Consider the following 21,394-nt stretch of genomic DNA (forward strand, 5'->3'; position numbering starts at 1 on the left):
ACAAAAATGACAGGTGGGTGAAATGGCAGAAGGGTTTACGGCAAAGCCTGGCACTTAAGGCGCACACCACTGCCTCTCTCGTCGCCGCCCCTTCCTGTTCATCTTACATAAGTGGTTATTACCACATGGAAGACATTTGAGATTATTTCAATTAATTATGTTTGCTACATTGTTCCAAAAGATCATTTTACCATTTTCTAGCAATTAAACAAGCTTTCATGTTAAGTATGCCACTCGAGGGTATGTTGAATAGGACTATGGATAGAGTAATTGAAATTAAATTTCCACTTGGAAGGAGTCTGTCCTTTGGAAGTCAAGTGTCTCTGAGGTGGTGATTTTAAAGGGCAGGAAGGGATGAATTTATCACATGAATTAGTTATCTGGATGACCAGAGGCTTCTAAAGTTTCAAACTCTTTTCTACTTTTGAGTACCAAAGGATGTTTTCCACCTTGAAAGACAGTCCTACCAGGGAGAACCAGCAGTGTTAGTAATAGGCATTTATGGCCAAAAAGACTGACTGTGCCCTAGGGTAGTGTATATGTTGGTTCTATAGAAGATATAAGGTGGTGGTGCCAAATTGTGGGTGGGAGTGTGTGTGTTTCAATATTTAGCATGTGGCACAAGATGGCACACATGGGCCGTGACATTGCGGCACGCTCCTTTAGACCTGCTTCTGAATATGGGTCAAACCCGGACTGGGGGACTCGCTGTCCACACACGGCATATCTTCATTATCGTTCAATTCAAAATACAACTTCAAGAGTCATTTCCTGTTGCCCCATGGATTATTAAGAGGTGAATCGTTTAATTTCTAGGCAGTGTAGGATTTTCTCCTGATTCTTAGCTTAAGGCCGCAGTGGTCAGAGAACCTACTCTGAATTATTTTAACCATTTTAATCACAGGAAATGTGTGTGGGCTTCTTTATGGGGCAGCATATGCTTGGTCTTGGCAAATGGTCCCATGCACTTGAAGAAGAAAGGTGCGTCCTGCCGGTGGGTCCGGCGTTTCCCATGTGCAGGCGAGTCTTCTATTAGCTGTCCTGTCCAGATCTATACCCTTCCCGGTATTTTAGCTTCTTGTTTCACTCATGATTGTGAGGGTTTGTTAACGGCTCCCACACTGGTTATGGGTTGGTCGTCTTCCTTCTGGCTCTGTCCATGGTGGATTCTGATGATATGAATACATACGTAGTGAGGGTTGTGATACCTTCCTGATCAACTGATCTGTTCACATCATGAAATTCTTAATTTCTAGCGGTAATGGTTGCCTGACAGTTTACTTTATGTCATGTTGGTGTATCCATTGGCTTTCTTTTGGTTGGTGTTGGCAATGGGGTAGATCTTCCTTATCCTGTTACTTTCATTCTTTATGAGTTCTCATGCTTAAGGTTTATCTCTCTTAATCATGAGCTTTTTCTTCCCAGTTCAACAATCATTATCTTTACCTTGCTTGAAATATTGAAATATTGAATCCATGTATATGTTATATAATGACTGATAAATTTGGTTTATATCTGCCATCTTATGACTTATTTTCAATTTCACTCAGTGTTTAATATTCCTTAGTACTTATAAAATATTGTATTAGTTCACCCTTTATTCCCCTTAAAATTTTGTTAGCTAATAGATAATGAATGAGACAGCAAATAAAGACTCTTGGAGTAATACTTAGAGGGGAATTTCTAATCTTAAGTATTTACATTATAAAAGGAGAAAGATTAAAGAGTCAAACATCGAAACTTTCATGTGAAGACAGAAAAGATTAATCCAAAAATAATCAAATCCAAAAAATAAAGTAGAAGTAAGGAAATAAAAAACGGCAAGAGCTAGGGATAAAGTATAAAAATAAACTAGGAAGAAAAACATAAATTAGAGACCAATTAATGCAATCAAAAGTTGGTTGTAAAATATCAGAGAAAAAGAGAATGTGTCACCCCAAAGGTCCATTGCTCCAAAAAAAGAAAAACAAAACAATGAAAAGTCTGGCAAAAACTCAGAAAGTCAGAACCAACTCTTTGGAATTCTGGAAATTAACTGCAAGATTGCAGCAATCAGAGGAATGCTTCATCAAGAAAAAGCGCCTGAATCTCAGTAAGTATAACAAGTTTTGTTGTGCTTCCACTCACTCTGCTCCCATCTCCTGATCCCAAATTCAATGGTGATGCTGAAGAAAACAGTTCACTGCATCAGTACAGTTCCTGGTACCAGAGGGGGCAGAACAGACCTCATTCACAATTCTCAGAATTGTGCTTATGTGTTTTGACCTGCCTGGTAACTCCTCGGAAGACTGGCCGAAAGGACTTGCTTTTATCTCACCTAACGTGGGACTCTCCCAGTGCTGAGGCACCAATCCACAAGACATCAGCTGAAAACATTTAAAGGAAGATTGTATTAGTTGCTGATACCTGAAATATTGGATAACAATTGGGGCATTTGGGACTGGCCACAAGCTTGGGAGGAAAAGCTGTTGGATGAGGTTCTTTGGGGAATAAAGGTTGTGAAACCTATAACCTCTTGGAGATCTAGAAGGCCACCCATGACCAGAGACAGCTGCATTCTTAGAAAGAAACCTGAGAGGCCCTGGATTTCACCCATGCCTGACCTGCAGGCACTGTGCAAGCAGAGAGGGAAGCTAGGCCAGGCTGTGAGTCGCTTGGCTGAGCACTGCAGGCGCACCCCAACACACACACAGCACATCTGCAGGGAGGGGAATTGTTTCCGTTCCATGAATTTAAGAAATATTTATCTAATCAGTAGTTGATCACTAAGATAATGGAAAACAAAGTACTCTGGACACACCTGACAAAGAACACAGGCTTTACAAAACGGTTTCATTAAGTCACTAAACAAGTAAACAACTTTTGCAACAGGCAATAAAGCACGCTCTGGAGAGAGGACAGAGCCTGAGTTCCAGAGCTGCCACATGACAAAATTCAAAATGTCTGGTTTTCAACAGCAACAAAAATGAGGCATGAAGAGAAATGTAAAAGTATGGCCCACACACAGGCAAAAAGCGATTAGTAGAAACCGTCCCAGATGCTGGAATTCCAGACATTGGAATTACCACAAAAAGATTCAAAGCAACTATTTAAAATATATCGAGGGAACCAAGGGAAACCAGACATAAAGAACTCAAGGAATATACGAAAATGATGTTTTGCCAAATAGAAAATATCAACAAGGATACAGAAATGGTAGAAACGAGCCAAACAGAAACACTGGAGTTGAAAAGTATAACTGAAATGAAAAAATGCACTACAGAGTCTCACCAGTTTCAACAAGAATGAAGAATCTGTTAACTTGAAGATGGGTTACTTAAATTATTCAGTGTGAGGAAGAGAAGTAAAACAAAATAAAGAAATGAGCAGAGCCGCAGAAAAATGTGGGACACCAATAATGTACTATTGTACACATAATAGGAGTTCCAGGAGGAGATAAAGGAGCAGAAAAGATATCTAAGGAAATAATGGCCAAAACTTTCCAAATTTGGTTTTTCAAAATGCATTAATTTACCCATTCAAGAAGCTTGGTGAAATCCAAGTAGGGTAAACAATGAGACACATTATAATTAAAACTATCAAAAGGCAAAGACAAAAGACAGTCCAGAAATTAGTAAAAGAGAAGCACCCCAGCAGATACAAGTTCTCCTCTATAAGATCACAGCTGATACTTCATGAGAAACCATGAAGACCACAAGGCATTGGAGTGATATATTCAAAATACTGGGGAAACAAACCAACACACAACCATCGATCAAGAATTCTATACCCAGAAAAACTGTCAAAAATGAAGGAGAAATAAAGATTTTCCCAGATAAACAAAACCAGAGATTTTGTTGCTAACAATACCAAAGAAAGTTTTAGGCTGAAAATGTGACCACAGACATAATTCAAATCTGAAGAAAAAAAACCAAAATAAAGAGCACCAGTAAAATAATTTATGTAATGACAAAAGGCAGCATAAATGCAAATATCATCTCCTTTCTTCTCTTAACTGATTTAAAAAGCAATGTTGGAACTATAAAATATATAAATGTAATGGATTTGACAATCACTGTACAAAGGATGTGGGTGAGAAGAGAGTTGTACTACAATAAGGAAATGACACCAGATGGTAACTGGAATCGACAGGAAGAATTAAGAGAACCAGAAATGGTAAATAATAAAGCTAATATACATATTCTGTAATATATACTTGCTCTTCTTTATTTTCTCAGCTTTTTTAGTAGACATAAAATTATATAAAGTAATAATTATAACAATGCACTCCTGGGTTTCTAACATAAATAAACAGAAATAGATGTACTATGTATAAAAACAGTAGCAGAAGAAGGGGGAAGAATAAAGGGTTTTCTATAGGAGTAAAATTTCTAAATCTTGCTAGAACTGCTAGCATAAATCTGAAGCTGATGCTAAGATGTACATAATAAACCCCAGGGCAACCACTGAAAAAACTCTCAAAAAATATAGTGAAACAATAATCAAATGAAATAAAGTTTTACACTAGGAATTACTCACTTAATGCAAAAGAAAGTAGGAAATGATGACTAGAGTAATCAAAAGACATGAAACCTGTAGAAAACAAACATTAAATTGGCAGACAAAGATTCAACTACACCAAAAATAATTAAATGACAACAGATTCAACAATGTGATCAAAAGACAGAGGATTTTCAGACTGGATAAAAAAACAGATTCAGCTTTATATTGTCTAAAGAAGACACTTTAGGATGAAAGATACAAATAAGGGAAAAAGGATGGAAAATTATGTACATGCAAACAGCAACCATAAGAAAGCTGAAGTGGCTATACTAATATCAGCTGAAATTTATTTTAAAACAGAAAATGTTGATTCTAGAGAGGGATATTTTATGATAAGAGGGTGAATCTATCACAAAGTTGCAACAGTTATAAATGTATATATACCTAACAATCAAAGCACAAAATAAAGCAAACACTGGGAGAACTGAAGGGAGAAATAGACAAATCAACAAATACAGTTGGAAATGTCAATATCTCACTTTCAGTAATGAATTGAACAAGTAGTAGAAAATCAACAAAGTCATAGAAGACTTGAACAACACTACCCACCAGCTAAGCCAATGGCACCACAGAGCGCTCCACCTGACAGCAGGTAAGAATGCACATTCTTCTCAAGAGCACATGAATCACTTGCCAGGATGGACCATATATGTGGCCATAAAACAAGAATCAATATATTTTAAGGGACTGACATCATACCTAGTGTGTCTGTCCATCACAGTGAAATATAGTTACAGATTAATAACACAAAGAAATCAGGGATTCACAATTAGTTCTGGAAACTAAAGAATACAAAAAAATCAAGCTTAGCTTAATAGCCAAAAAAAATCGATTATGATAATACACCTTATCAACAGACTAAAGGACATAAACCACATGATCTTGATAGTCATTTGACAAAATTCAACACTGATAAAGAACAAAACAAAACAAAACTCCACATACTGGGTACAAAAGGGAATTTCCTCAATGTGGTAAAAGGCAGATTCTGAAAGATCTACATTAGTAGCATACTTCAAGACTGAATGCCTTTTCCTAAGATCAGGAACAAGACAAAGATTCCACTCTTGTCGTTTCTACTCACATTGTACTTGGGAATTAGGGAACCAGGGAATTAAGTAACAAAAAGAAGAAAAAGACACTCAGATTGGGAAGGAAGAAGTAAAATTATCTCCATTTGCAAATAATATGCTCTTGTATTTAGAAAATCCTAAGGCATATACACTGAAAATTTATTAGAACAAATAAATGAATTCATGCAGGGTGTAAGATGTAAGAAAGCCAGCAAGCAGGATTAAAGACCCTGCAGGATATAAGAAAATCAATATACAAAAATCCATTGTATTTTATAGAATAGCAATGAAAATATCAACAACTTAAGAAAATTTTGTTTATAGTAGCATCAAATAAACAAAATGTTTTTTGAGTTAATATGGTCACTGTGGACAAATAGTTTAGCGAATCATTAAAAGACTAACAGTGGGAAATTTATGGGGCTGTGGCTGGCTTTTTCATTGTCAAACAAGGAAATTATCTTCAAGTCTTCTCTAAGTCACGTGCAGAAGAATGTATTCAGAATTAACGTATGCAATGAAGTAAAAGAAACTGTACTCTTAACACTTCAAAACATTCTTGAAAGAAATTAAAAATCTAACTGAATGGAAATTTTACTTGAGTCCTGTGCTCCTAAAAAACCATGGTGGTCAGGAAATTCCCCCAAACTTTTGTATTGCAGAAAATGGCTTACTGAGAAGAACCATCCTTCCACATCTGACTTAGATAAGACTTGAAGATAACTCCCTTGCTCACCAATGACAGGGTCAGTCACAATCCCACAGAATTCCCATTCTTCATCTCATCAGTGATTGGCTAAAGGGTTTGTCTACACTGACCACTCTGGACACAATGCCTGCTAACTTGATGCATTTCTTTCTGGATCTCCCCAAAATCCCTGGATCTTGGCCCACCCTTAAGTTTAAACAACACTGGAAAACAGAACCGTCCCTCTTGAGAACTGGTTGGCCACAGAGAAAAAGATCCCAAGCTCAGCTGTCCAATCAAAGCGCCTTCTCACCGCAGTCTCCACACCCGGCTCAGTGTACCTTTGCTTACTCCTCCTCATAAATGCAAATCCCTTTCTGCCTGAGACGCTTAAAGACCTACTGATAGAGAACTTTTCCTATTTTAGTAGCTCTTTTCCACCTCTTCCAAGATGAATAAAGTCATTCCTTCCTAATGGCCAGGCTTGCATTTTTGTTATTTATGAGTATTCATACCTAGAAAATAGATACACATAACATAGATACACATAGAACTCATAGAACTCAATAATAAAAAGATAAATAACCCAATCAAAAGAGGACAAAGAGTCTGAATAGACATTTTTCTAAAGAAGATGTACAAATGGTTAATAAACATGGTAAAAGATGCTTGACACCATTAGTCGTATGGGAAATACAAGTCAAAACCATGAGGCAATACAGCCGCCAGGATGGCTAGAATCAAAAATTAAATAATAAGCAATGTTGGTGAGGATGTGAAGAAATCCAAGCCCTTATATACCACTGTTGGGAATGTCAGCCGGTGTAGTTACTCTGGAAAACAATCTGACAGCGACTCAAAGAGTTGAACATAGAGTTACCATATGGCCCAGCAATTCTCCTGGGTATATACCGAAAAGAAATGAAAATGTATGTCCACACAATAACACAAATGTTCATAGCAGCATTTTTCATAGCAGCTAAAATGTGGAAGCAAACCAAAAGGCTCATCAATGATGAATGGATAAATTACATATAATATATGCATACACAACTGAATATTGTTCAGCAGTAAAATGAAATGGAGTCCTGATACATGTTGCAATATAGGCAACTTTGGAAAAATTACATTCTGCTACGTGAAAGCAGTCAGTCACAGAGGTACGCGTCTTGTATGATTCCATTTACATGAGCTGTCCAATACAGGCACATCTACGGAGAGGGAAAGGTTGGGGAGCTCCTAGGACCTCCTAGGGCTTTGTGGGTTGGGGGACAGAATGGGATGAGGGGTGAAGAATGGGGAAGATGGGGAGTGACCGCTGTGTGCAGAGTTCTCAGCTACCCACTTCTCAACGATTTAATTTGTGTAACCACTTTGGAAGCCTCTGGCAGTGTCTGCTAAAACTGAGCATATATTTGATCCTTACTATTTGCAGATTCTGTATTTTTTAATTCATCTGCTCACTGATATCTATTTGTGACCCTTAAAATCTATCCTCACGGCATGTCCGCTGCCATCCATGGGCACGCACAGAGCAGCTGACGCTCTGCCTCAAGACGGCTCATGCTGTCGACATGTGTCCTCTCCACGGTCTATTTAGTACCACATTTTTCACGTCTGGGTGCCCTTTGTCGTCGTTTTGCTGGAGTGCTTTCTAGTGTTTCTAAGCACAATGAGGTTGTGATGTGCCTTATGGAGAAAGTAGGTGTGTTAGATAAGCTGCATTCAGGCATGAGTTACAGGGCTGCTGGCCATGAGTCCGTTGCTGGTCACTCAACAGTGTAAACGAAACAAGGTGTCACCCATAAGACAAGGTTATGTACTGATCGGTTGGTGAAAGTATTCTGACAGGGGGTTCATAGCAGCCCCCCGTGTTTGCCCCAGGAGCAATGACTCTGTATGGTTGTTACTTCATAGGACACAGCAACTGTGAATAACTGGAATTTACACTTACCCCCACAATGTCACTCTTAGTCACATACCCAAAACAGATGCATGCGTCTGGTCCCCCAAAAGACATTCACAAGGGGGCGGAGCCAAGATGGCGGCGTGAGTAGAGCAGTGGAAATCTCCTCCCAAAAACACATAGAGCTATGAAAATATAACAAAGAAAAATCTTCCTAAAATAGAGACCACAGGACACGGGACAACATCCAGACCACATCCACACGTGCAAGAACCCAGCGCCTTGCGAAGGGGGTAAGATACAAGCCCCAGCCCGGCGGGACCCGAGCGCCCCTCCCCCCGGCTCCCGGCGGGTGGAGAGAAACCGGAGCGGTTTTTGTTTTTTTTTTATTTTTTGGCGAGCGCTTTTTGGAAGCCTTAGAGGGACGGGCCCCCGTTGCTGGGGAGGCAGGGTGGCGGGACCGGTGAGGAGGTGCCTGGGAACGGCGCCGGAGGACAAAGAATATCCTGCGTTTCTCCCTGCGAGACCTGGGGGCGGGTGCCTGAGACCGGTGCCTGAGGACGGAGGAGGTCGCGCGTTTTTCCCCTTTTTTTTTTTTTTCTCTTTTTGGCGAGCGCTTTTTGGAAGCCTTGAAGGGACGGGGACCCCAGTGCTAGGGAGGCACGGTGGCGGGACTGGTGAGCGGGTGGCTGGGACCGGCGCCTGAGGACAAAGAATATCCCCCGTTTTTCCCTGCGGGACCGGTGGGCGGGTGCCTGAGACCGGCACTTGAGGACAGAGGAAATCGCGCGTTTTTCCCCCTTTTTTTTTCTCTTTTCTGTGAGTGCTTTTTGGAAGCCTAAAAGGGACAGGGACCCCGGTGCTAGGGAGGCAGGGCGGCGGGACTGGTGAGCGGGTGCCTGGGACCGGCACCTGAGGACAAAGAATATCCCGCATTTTTCCCTGTGGGACCGGTGGGTGGGTGCCTGAGACCAGCACCTGAGGACGGAAGAAATCGCGCGTTTTTCCCCTTTTTTTTCTCTCTTTTTGCCGAGTGCTTTTTGGAAGCCTTGAAGGGACAGGGACCCCGGTGCTAGGGAGGCAGGGCGGCGGGACTGGTGAGCGGGTGCGTGGGACCAGTGCCTGAGGACAAAGAATATTGAGCGTTCCTTCCCTGCGGGACCGGTGGGTGGGTGCTTTTTGGAAGCCTTGAAAGGACAGGGACCCTGGTGCTAGGGAGACAGGGCAGCAGGACCAGTGAGCGGGTGCCTGGGACCGGCACCTGAGGACAAAAAAAAAAAAAAAAAAAAAAATCGCTTGTTTTTCCCCTTTTTTTCCTTTTTTTTTTCTCTTTCTTTCTGTTCCCTCTCTCATTGTTGCTGCTATTGTTTTGGTTTGGAGAGTGCTTTTTGGAAATCTTAAAGGGGCAGGACAGGTCACTTAGACCAGAAGCAGGGAATCTGGGGATCTCTGGGCACTCTAACCCCCTGGGCAGCAGGGAGCACAGAGGCCCCTTACGGAGATAAATAGTCTCCTGGCTGCTCCCCCTCCAACGGGGCTCCACCATTTTGGAGGAACAGCCCCAGCCAGGCCAAGCCCACAGCAACAGCGGAGATAAACCCCAAAGCAACTGGGCAGGAAGCAGAAGCCCTGTCTGCGTGCAGCTGCCCAGCACAAGCCACTAGAGGTCGCTATTCTCCCAGGAAAAGGCCACAAACCAACAAGAAGGGAAGCTCTTCCAGCGGTCACTTGTACCAGCTCTGCAAACTATCTCTATCACCATGAAAAGGCAAAACTACAGGCAGACAAAGATCACAGAGACAACACCTGAGAAGGAGACAGACCTAACTAGTCTTCCTGAAAAAGAATTCAAAATAAAAATCATGAACATGCTGACAGAGATGCAGAGAAAAATGCAAGAGCAATGGGATGAGATGCAGAGAAAAATGCAAGAGCAGTGGGATGAGATGCAGAGAAAAATGCAAGAGCAGTGGGATGAAGTCCGGAAGGAGATCACAGATGTCAGGAAAGAGATCACAGAAGTGAAACAATCCCTGGAAGGATTTATAAGCAGAATGGATAAGATGCAAGAGGCCATTGAAGGAATAGAAGCCAGAGAACAGGAACGTATAGAAGCTGACATAGAGAGAGATAAAAGGATCTCCAGGAATGAAACAACACTAAGAGAAATATGTGACCAATACAAAAGGAAAAACATTCGAATTATAGGGATACCAGAAGAGGAAGAAAGAGGAAAAGGGATAGAAAGTGTCTTTGAAGAAATAATTGCTGAAAACTTCCCCAAACTGGGGGAGGAAATAATCGAACAGACCATGGAATTATACAGAACCCCCAACAGAAAGGATCCAAGGAGGACAACACCAAGACACATAATAATTAAAATGGCAAAGATCAAGGACAAGGAAAGAGTTTTAAAGGCAGCTAGAGAGAAAAAGGTCACCTATAAAGGAAAACCAATCAGGCTAACATCAGACTTCTCAACAGAAACCCTACAGGCCAGAAGAGAATGGCATGATATACTTAATGCAATGAAACAGAAGGGCCTTGAACCAAGGATACTGTATCCAGCACGACTATCATTTAAATATGATGGTGGGATCAAACAATTCCCAGACAAGCAAAAGCTGAGGGAATTTGCTTCCCACAAACCACCTCTACAGGGCATCCTACAGGGACTGCTCTAGATGGGAGCACCCCTAAAAAGAGCACAGAACAAAACACACAACATATGAAGAATGGAGGAGGAGGAATAAGAAGGGAGAGAAGAAAAGACTCTCCAGACAGTGTATATAACAGCTCAATAAGCGAGCTAAGTTAGGCAGTAAGATACTAAAGAAGCTAACCTTGAACCTTTGGTAACCACGAATCTAAAGCCTGCAATGGCAATAAGTACATATCTTTCAATAGTCACCCTAAATGTAAATGGACTTAATGCACCAATCAAAAGACATAGAGTAATAGAATGGATAAAAAAGCAAGACCCATCTATATGCTGCTTACAAGAAACTCACCTTAAACCCAAAGATAAGCATAGACTAAAAGTCAAGGGATGGAAAAACATATTTCAGGCAAACAACAGTGAGAAGAAAGCAGGGGTTGCAGTACTAATATCAGACAAAATAGACTTCAAAACAAAGAAAGTAACAAGAGATAAAGAAGGCCACTACATAATGATAAAGGGCTTAGTCCAACAAGAGGATATAACCATTCTAAATATATATGCACCCAATACAGGAGCACCAGCATATGTGAAGCAAATACTAACAGAACTAAAGAGGGAAATAGACTGCAATGCATTCATTGTAGGAGACTTCAACACACCACTCACCCCAAAGGATAGATCCACCGGGCAGAAAATAAGTAAAGACACACAGGCACTGAACAACACACAAGAACAGATGGACCTAATAGACATCTATAGAACTTTACATCCAAAAGCAACAGGATATACATTCTTCTCAAGTGCACATGGAACATTCTCCAGAATAGACCACATACTAGCTCACAAAAAGAGCCTCAGTAAATTCCACAATATTGAAATTCTACCAACCAATTTTTCAGACCACAAAGGTATGAAAGTAGAAATAAATTCTACAAAGAAAACAAAAAGGCTCACAAACACATGGAGGCTTAACAACATGCTACTAAATAATCAATGGATCAATGAACAAATCAAAATAGAGATCAAGGAATATATAGAAACAAATGACAACAACAACACTAAGCCCCAACTTCTGTGGGATGCAGCGAAAGCAGTCTTAAGAGGAAAGTATATAGCAATCCAGGCACACTTGAAGAAGGAAGAACAATCCCAAATGAATAGTCTAACATCACAATTATTAAAACTGGAAAAAGAAGAACAAATGAGGCCTAAAGTCAGCAGAAGGAGGGACATAATAAAGATCAGAGAAGAAATAAACAAAATTGAGAAGAATAAAACAATAGCAAAAATCAACGAAACCAAGAGCTGGTTCTTTGAGAAAATAAACAAAATAGATAAGCCTCTAGCCCAACTTATTAAGAGAAAAAGAGAGTCAACACAAATCAACATAATCAGAAATGAGAATGGAAAAATCACGACAGACTCCACAGAAATACAAAGAATTATTAAAGACTACTATGAAAACCTATATGCCAACAAGCTGGAAAACCTAGAAGAAATGGACAACTTCCTAGAAAAATACAACCTTCCAAGACTGACCAAGGAAGAAACACAAAAGTTAAACAAACCAATTACAAGCAAAGAAATTGAAACAGTAATCAAAAAACTACCCAAGAACAAAACCCCGGGGCCGGACGGATTTACCTCGGAATTTTATCAGACACACAGAGAAGACATAATACCCATTCTCCTTAAAGTGTTCCACAAAATAGAAGAAGAGGGAATACTCCCAAACTCATTCTATGAAGCCAACATCACCCTAATACCAAAACCAGAAAAAGACCCCACCAAAAAAGAAAATTACAGACCAATATCCCTGATGAATGTAGATGCAAAAATACTCAATAAAATATTAGCAAACAGAATTCAACAGTATATCAAAAGGATCATACACCATGACCAAGTGGGGTTCATCCCAGGGATGCAAGGATGGTACAACATTCGAAAATCCATCAACATCATCCACCACATCAACAAAAAGAAAGACAAAAACCACATGATCATCTCCATAGATGCTGAAAAAGCATTTGACAAAATTCAACATCCATTCATGATAAAAACTCTCAGCAAAATGGGAATAGAGGGCAAGTACCTCAACATAATAAAGGCCATATATGATAAACCCACAGCCAGCATTATACTGAACAGCGAGAAGCTGAAAGCATTTCCACTGAGATCGGGAACCAGACAGGGATGCCCACTCTCCCCACTGTTATTTAACATAGTACTGGAGGTCCTAGCCACGGCAATCAGACAAAACAAAGAAATACAAGGAATCCAGATTGGTAAAGAAGAAGTTAAACTGTCACTATTTGCAGATGATATGATACTGTACATAAAAAACCCTAAAGACTCCACTCCAAAACTACTAGAACTGATATCGGAATACAGCAAAGTTGCAGGATACAAAATCAACACACAGAAATCTGTAGCTTTCCTATACACTAACAACGAATCAATAGAAAGAGAAATCAGGAAAACAATTCCATTCACCATTGCATCAAAAAGAATAAAATACCTAGGAATAAACCTAACCAAGGAAGTGAAAGACTTATACTCTGAAAACTACAAGTCACTCTTAAGAGAAATTAAAGGGGACACTAATAAATGGAAACTCATCCCATGCTCATGGCTAGGAAGAATTAATATCGTCAAAATGGCCATCCTGCCGAAAGCAATATACAAATTTGATGCAAGCCCTCTCAAATTACCAGCAACATTCTTCAATGAATTGGAACAAATAATTCAAAAATTCATATGGAAACACCAAAGACCCCGAATAGCCAAAGCAATCCTGAAAAAGAAGAATAAAGTAGGGGGGATCTCACTCCCCAACTTCAAGCTCTACTACAAAGCCATAGTAATCAAGACAATTTGGTACTGGCACAAGAACAGAGCCACAGACCAGTGGAACAGATTACAGACCCCAGAAATTAACCCAAACATATATGGTCAATTAATATTTGATAAAGGAGCCATGGACATACAATGGCAAAATGACAGTCTCTTCAACAGATGGTGCTGGCAAAACTGGACAGCTACATGTAGGAGAATGAAACTGGACCATTGTCTAACCCCATATACAAAGGTAAACTCAAAATGGATCAAAGACCTGAATGTAAGTCACGAAACCATTAAACTCTTGGAAAAAAACATAGGCAAAAACCTCTTAGACATAAACATGAGTGATCTCTTCTTGAACATATCTCCCCGGGCAAGGAAAACAACAGCAAAAATGAGCAAGTGGGACTACATTAAGCTGAAAAGCTTCTGTACAGCAAAAGACACCATCAATAGAACAAAAAGGAACCCTACAGTATGGGAGAATATATTTGAAAATGACAGATCTGATAAAGGCTTGACGTCCAGAATATATAAAGAGCTCACACGCCTCAACAAACAAAAAACAAATAACCCAATTAAAAAATGGGCAGAGGAACTGAACAGACAGTTCTCCAAAAAAGAAATACAGATGGCCAAGAGACACATGAAAAGATGCTCCACATCGCTAATTATCAGAGAAATGCAAATTAAAACTACAATGAGGTATCACCTCACACCAGTAAGGATAGCTGCCATCCAAAAGACAAACAACAACAAATGTTGGCGAGGCTGTGGAGAAAGGGGAACCCTCCTACACTGCTGGTGGGAATGTAAATTAGTTCAACCATTGTGGAAAGCAGTATGGAGGTGCATCAAAATGCTCAAAACAGACCTACCATTTGACCCAGGAATTCCACTCCTAGGAATTTACCCTAAGAACGCAGCAATCAAGTTTGAGAAAGACAGATGCACTCCTATGTTTATCGCAGCACTATTTACAATAGCCAAGAATTGGAAGCAACCTAAATGTCCATCTGTAGATGAATGGATAAAGAAGATGTGGTACATATACACAATGGAATACTACTCAGCCATAAGAAGTGGAAAAATCCAACCATTTGCAGCAACATGGATGGAGCTGGAGAGTATTATGCTCAGTGAAATAAGCCAAGCGGAGAAAGAGAAATACCAAATGATTTCACTCATCTGAGGAGTATAGGAACAAAGGAAAAACTGAAGGAACAAAACAGCAGCAGAATTACAGAACCCAAAAATGGACTAACAGGTACCAAAGGGAAAGGAACTGGGGAGGATGGGTGGGCAGGGAGGGATAAGGGGGGGGAAGAAGAAGGGGGGTATTAAGATTAGCATGCATGGGGGGGAGGGAGAAAGGGGAGGGTGGGCTGCACAACACAGAGAGGACAAGTAGTGACTCTACCACATTTTGCTAAGCTGATGGACAGTAACCGTAATGTGGTTGTTAGGGGGGACCTGATATAGGGGAGAGCATAGTAAACATAGTATTCTTCAGGTAAGTGTAGATTAAAAATTTAAAAAAAAAAAAGAAAGAAAGAAAGAAAAGGGGGATTACTCCTTAACAGGATAAAACTATTGGTAAATCAAAGATCAACGCATGCTTTAAATATCCTTAATGTTGATCACTTAAAGGGTGTCAGATGATCAGCTATGGAGGTACTCTTTTCTGATAATATTCCTTTCTCTTAATTAAAAAAAAAAAAAAAAAAAGCAGTTACTGTGTGCTGACCTCCAATGAGTTCTGCACAGTGGTATAGAGGGCATGTCAAAGTGTGGGCAAAGGGTCTGTTTGTTTCTACGCAGAAGATCAAGGCCTAGCTTGGATACCCAGAAAATGAACTAAGATACGATATGAGGAGGAGCTTCCGGCATCAGCACTCTCTGGAGGACTCGTGCCGGGGGATGATCATCAAAAAGCCTCCACAGGGATCCGGACGATGCTGCGGTTGTGGCTGCATCCAGCCCACCGTCTCCTGGACTTGCCATAAGAAGGAGGAGGGAGATGTCTAGGCTGGCATGTGCATACAGTGAGACAACGAATTTGACCGGATCTGTACTGTTGGAACTCAACCAGGAGTTGGGAGGGGTGCAAGTTGTAGCACCCCAAAATCTCATGACTATAGACTATCTATGGTTAAAAGAACATATGGGATGTGAACAGATCCCAGAAATGGGCTGCTTTAATTTGTCTGATGGTTCAAGTACAGTTGGAAAATATCCATCATATCATAGATAAATTTTCACAAATGCCTAGGGTGCCTAAATGGTTTTCTTGGCTTCACTGGAGATGGCTGGTAATTATAGATTTGCTTTGTTTATGTCACCGTATTCCTATTATGTTAATATGTGTGTGCAAATTAGTTAGTAGTTTAAAACCTATACATACTTAAGGTACTATACAAGAAGATATGTCAAAGAAATAATCAATCCTCCCAAGTTTCCTTCATATGCTACATCTATAGCTTTTCTTCTTCCTTCCTAATTACAAACCTTAAATAGAATTCGTGCCTCATATCGAATTTACCGAGTATCATAATTCCTCCAGGTGGTAAAGATACCTCGAGACAAGTGCTGGGCATAGAAGCCACAGGGCATAAATCTGCAAAGAAGTTAAAAGCTAACCTTTTCAAACAATATGGCTTCTCTCTCACTTACCAACTTTACATTTCCCTGTATGGCCCCGGAAGATGACTGGTTAGCCAGAGACGGGTAAGATTCCTCAAGGGAGGAACAACCTAAGACAGGCACAGTCGCAGGGGGGCCATCAGGTGAGAATTTGGGGATCAACAGAGGTGAGGCTCAGAACCTCACCCCCCCTGCTTTGAGAGAAATCTTCTGCATCCGTGGATGTCTTGCTGCCCTTGTCTAGCCTGGATTAATACTTAGTCCATAGGCACACACCTGATCATCTGATCATCTACATTTGCCTTCTTACAGCACTAAACTATGTTTTCTACCTTTATCTTGCATCTACCTACCACTTCAGCATTTTATTAAAAATAAAAATAATAATAATAATAGGAGAAATGTGGTATCAACATATAAATCAAGTACAAAAATCAAATGAATATTCATATTTGACCTGATGGTTTATAGGTCATATTGCATGATCAAAACTGAAAGTTTCTGTGATGAATGCCCTTGTACTGTTCACCATGTAAGAATTTATTCACTCTGTAAGAATTCGTTCACCATGTAAGAACTTGTTCGTTATGCTTCAGAAGATTGGAGACAGACGAGAGTTAGGCTTGAGATGGATTAATGATTGTACATTGAGCATTGACCCCCCTATACTGAATTTTATTGTTGTTAACAACCATTTGATCAATAAATATGAGAGATGCCCTCTCAAAAAAAAAAAAAAAAAAAAAAAAAAAAAAAGACATTCACAAGAATGTTCATAGTAGCATTATTTGCAATAGCTTTGACCTGAAAATCTTCCCAGATCCCATAAGCAATAAACATATTTTGGTTCATTCCCAATGAATGAATAAATGAATAAACACCAAAAATACTCATGACACAGACCTATCTTACTGACAAAATATTCAGTGAGAGCAACCGGGTATATAAGGGTGTATGCTGTATGAATCCATTTATAGAACATTCAAAAATAGGGCAAAACTACTCTATGGTGTTAGAAGTCAGGAAGGTGGTTCCCTGAATAGGTAGGTGGGTTTTTGGAGACGTTAATGAAAAGAATGAGATTGGACAGATGTGGACAATGTTCTGGCTAATATTTGAGTGCATGTTAACATTGTGTGTCAAATTTTTCAAAATGTATTCATGAATAAGTAAGTCTACAATTGCAATGGGTATTTTCCTCCTTCCAAGACAAAAAGAATTTGGAGAATTTCACTGTTTTGCTTCTCTGGATTATTTTGAACGTTCTCCGACAGCCTGTGCACGGAGAAGCAATGCTGTCCATCTCCCCCAGGAAGGACATTCCTAGGCTAGGTCATGCGCGGAACCCACTTTTCTGCGTCTGACCTTCCTTGCTCAGGCAGCTCCTGAAGACAGCCTGCTTCACACTGAAGATGTTAATTATAGCCACACACTTCTCCCAGCAGACCTGGATTTATCACCTGGAAACACGGGCCCGCAGAGTGGGGCAGACGACATGTTGAATCTTTCACGAGCTCTAACAGCTCTCCCTGTTTAATTTCTCCTTGCTACTTCCCAGTAAATTTTATGAGAAGACGCATTCAGCATCTTATTATGGAGACTTCTTTAGAGTGTGATAAATAAGATACTACCAGACGCCCTTGGCTTCTTCATGGATTGAATATAGGAAGGGGGCTCAGAGATGGAAATAATGAGGTACACCCAAGGACCAGAGAACACAAAGTCATGAGATGGTCTTCGCCCTGCCAGAGAGCTCTGGGAACATCACACTGCTCGGCTGCACCAAGAGCGGAGCCTTCGGCACGCCGACATCTTTCCATGCCCCGCGGGCTCACCCAGGACCTACACAAATTCAGGCTCCCATAGGGCAGGAGCTTCCCCTGTTTTGCTCAGCAGCGTATCTCGAGAGCCCTGAACAGAATCTGACACATGGCAGGCGCTCCATCAATTGCTGATTAACTCTCTGCAAAGAAGGGAAGCAGGACAATAACCATCCTACCCCAAGAGAAATGTCAGTGTACCACCGGGAAAGCAGATACATAGAGTCAGGTACAGGCAACATGGCCAGTTACCAGTTCATTCCTGGGACACACTCCAGCTTGTGAACTTGGATTTGATGAGTCATAACAGTAAAACATTTAGTTCTGTCCAGAGAGAGCTGCCCTTGCTCATTAAAAGCCAGAATCTCAACGTTTTTTTGTGGATCTTATTGTTCTCCATTTCAGCAGAGCCACAAGTCCCTGGAGTCTATCTAGCATGCAGAAAGTTTATGTACTATCCTAAACAGATATATTGAAGATGCCCATTAAAACCCAGCAATTTGGAACAAAACTGGGAATGTGGATCAATACGTTTGTCAATTGACTTGTTTATTCACCTGCCCTTACTGAGAGCTCTCCACCATCAAAGACTATCAAAGTTAATACTATATAAATACAATATATTGCTCCCCAGCCTGTTGATTGCCACTTTGATGTGATCATTGCCCCTGGCAAAGGAATTAGCCTTCACCTAGGGAGTGGAGAAAGATAAATGCCAGGAGGAACTTTGAAGCAATAGAGAAGAACACAGAACTCAGAAGACCTGTTCTACAGCTCAAACCTGCTACTAAATCTTACCATTTCTCTGTTTGATGTCTGCCTAAGAAACCAGCTCTCATCTCATTGTCTAGTCATACAGCGTAGGTACTCGGCAAGGGAATTTGATTGGGAGAAAAAAAAATCTCCCTAAGCCAAAGCCAAACAAAAATAAGTATATTTACAAGGTGACATTAAGAATAAGTAAAACTTGGAAATAAGCCACAGAGTTGGGGGGGAGACCCTTTCAATGTCACTTTGGGGTACTGCTTAGCAGGCTCACCCTCAGATATTTAATTAAGCTTTGCTGTCCAGTTCTGTAGCCACCAGACACATGTGGCTATTTAAAACTAAATTTTAATTAGTTAAATTAACTAACTGAATGATTGATTAAGTTCACATTTATTTAAGTCCAGTTTCCAAGTCACACTGGCCACATTTCAAGTGCCCCATAGACTCATGTGACTAGTGGCTACCATAATATACAAGGCACATGCCCAGTACCTCCAGCCTCACAGACATTTCTATCTGGCAGGGCTGCTTCTAGGGGGAAATACTTGAGTTTTACTTTGCTCAGCTTCTGTGAAGGCACATGGTAACCTGTGGATTTCTATTGTATATTTCTAACTTCAAAGGTAATAGTTTTATTGTGCCAATAGGATATTAAATGGTTTTGTTCCTAAGCGTTCCTATTGGCCTGTAAAATTCCTGTTTTGTTAAATGCTATTTGAATGAACTTTACCATGGCCTTGATTTCCTGCACACTTACTGTGTTGAACTGTAGTCTTTAGCATGTGTTTATTTTATGTAAATATAAGGCTCTTGTTTTGAATTTTTGGAAATTCTATGTTGACAGTGAAAATTCAGAGGTCAACAAAGGAGCAGATAAATGTACAAATGTACACGATATTTTTAAGTGAGGGGCTTCCAAGTTTTCTGAGTCGAACCCTGGAGGTTCGTGTATATATGTTAAAGCTAAATGCCAAGGTCTTTTACACTTGCCCAGTGAAGTGAGGATAGAAAGGCAAACCTATGCCTTTCTCATCAGAGTCCATTCATAAAGCAACTGCAGGCCTCTGGCAATTCCAGAATTCATGGCACATCAATATTCTTCAAGCAATTTGTCCCCTAATTTACAGTGACAGGACATTAGCTATGCACATTCAAAGCATACGGCCATGTCCCTTTACATACTAAGATGCCAATTAATTTTGAACCTTTGCTCTGAGGTACCTTGATTTACACTGAAATACTGTGTATGCAGAAGACTAAGGGGCTTATGGGCGGGGTTGGTCTGATAACTAGAATATCTCCCCTGGTTTTAGGAACGAAACAGGCTTACTTGTGACCCTGGTGGGAGCACTCTGAGAACATTGTTTGTTGCTGTGCTTGCGTTGCTGTTAGTACGCTCATTCTCTCCAACATCTCAGCTTGGAGCTTCTCCCCCAGGTCACAGCGGCGGCATAACGATGGCTTAGGTTCCCATGGACTTTGAAGTGGCCCAAAGGTGGTCAGGCCCGGCTGGTTTTCAGGCGTTGTTTCCTTCCCCAGCATGAGTCACCCTGACATCTAAGGGCAGTTTGTAATAAGATCCATTTCAGTCCCTATATGCCACATATTTTCCAAAACTTATTTCCCCATTTGTAGTATCTTTAACCCCAGTTCTGCGAGCTGGCCCGAACATCTCCACTTAACAGAGAAGGGAACTGTGACATTTGTGCAGGGACAGGCAGGTAGGCAGCGTCTGACCTGGGGTGCAGATCCAGGTCAGCCAGACCCTGTCAATAAAAATCACATCCAGACTTATTGGGAAAGACATTGTTTTGAAAGGATTACTCCTGCAAGAGGAAAAGGGAGAGGTGCAGAGGGGCAATGCTCCAGCTGGGAGACGCACAGTGCCTCCAGGCAAGGCAGGAAAACAGTTTCATTTATATGGAGGTGTCAGCAAGACTAGACAGAAGGGAGCGTCAGGTAGCATGAACAGCGTCTGATGGGACAGTGGGTCAGAGCCTGCTCCCCCCTGAGGCCAGCCTGCCCAGGGCTCAGTGACAGAGGCCAAAGTCCAGGGGTCTGGAGGAAGCAGAGAAACTTTTTAAGTTTTGTTAACTAACATCTTACTCTTATTGATCAAGGGCCTCTGGCAGTTCAGATCATCTGTGAGGCAGTGTGGGGAAGTCGGGGTTCCTATGGCCAGGATCCTCACTGAACTCAAACCACTGATGATGTAACTGGCCTGTTGCTAGGCTACCGCTTCCACACCTTTAGGCAATAAGCTATTACCGCACTATATAGAGAGCTCGGCCCAGTGCTCTGGGCGGAGGCAGAGATGCTAGTGCTCGACCTACCGCCGGGAGAACAAGCCGGGTAACGAACCCTTTCACCCCAAAGAAACATTCTATTGTCATTTCTTTGGTCACACTGAATCCACAGAGAACTTACTAGGGGCTGAAACCCATTGGCAAG

General features: G+C 41.0%; 1 long non-coding RNA gene across 1 annotated transcript; it reads right to left on the reverse strand.

Moving 5' to 3' along the window:
- Positions 1 to 915: 915 nt before the first annotated feature.
- Positions 916 to 21,160, reverse strand: LOC140848639 (uncharacterized). The gene is made up of 3 exons (XR_012129727.1): positions 21,050 to 21,160; positions 20,274 to 20,500; positions 916 to 1,169 (listed from the first exon to the last, which is right to left on the reverse strand). It is a non-coding gene; the product is annotated as an uncharacterized lncRNA (long non-coding RNA).
- Between the last annotated feature and the right edge of the window lie 234 nt (positions 21,161 to 21,394).

Source organism: Manis javanica, chromosome 4 (assembly GCF_040802235.1).
Source record: "Manis javanica isolate MJ-LG chromosome 4, MJ_LKY, whole genome shotgun sequence".
Taxonomy (NCBI): Eukaryota; Metazoa; Chordata; class Mammalia; order Pholidota; family Manidae; genus Manis; species Manis javanica.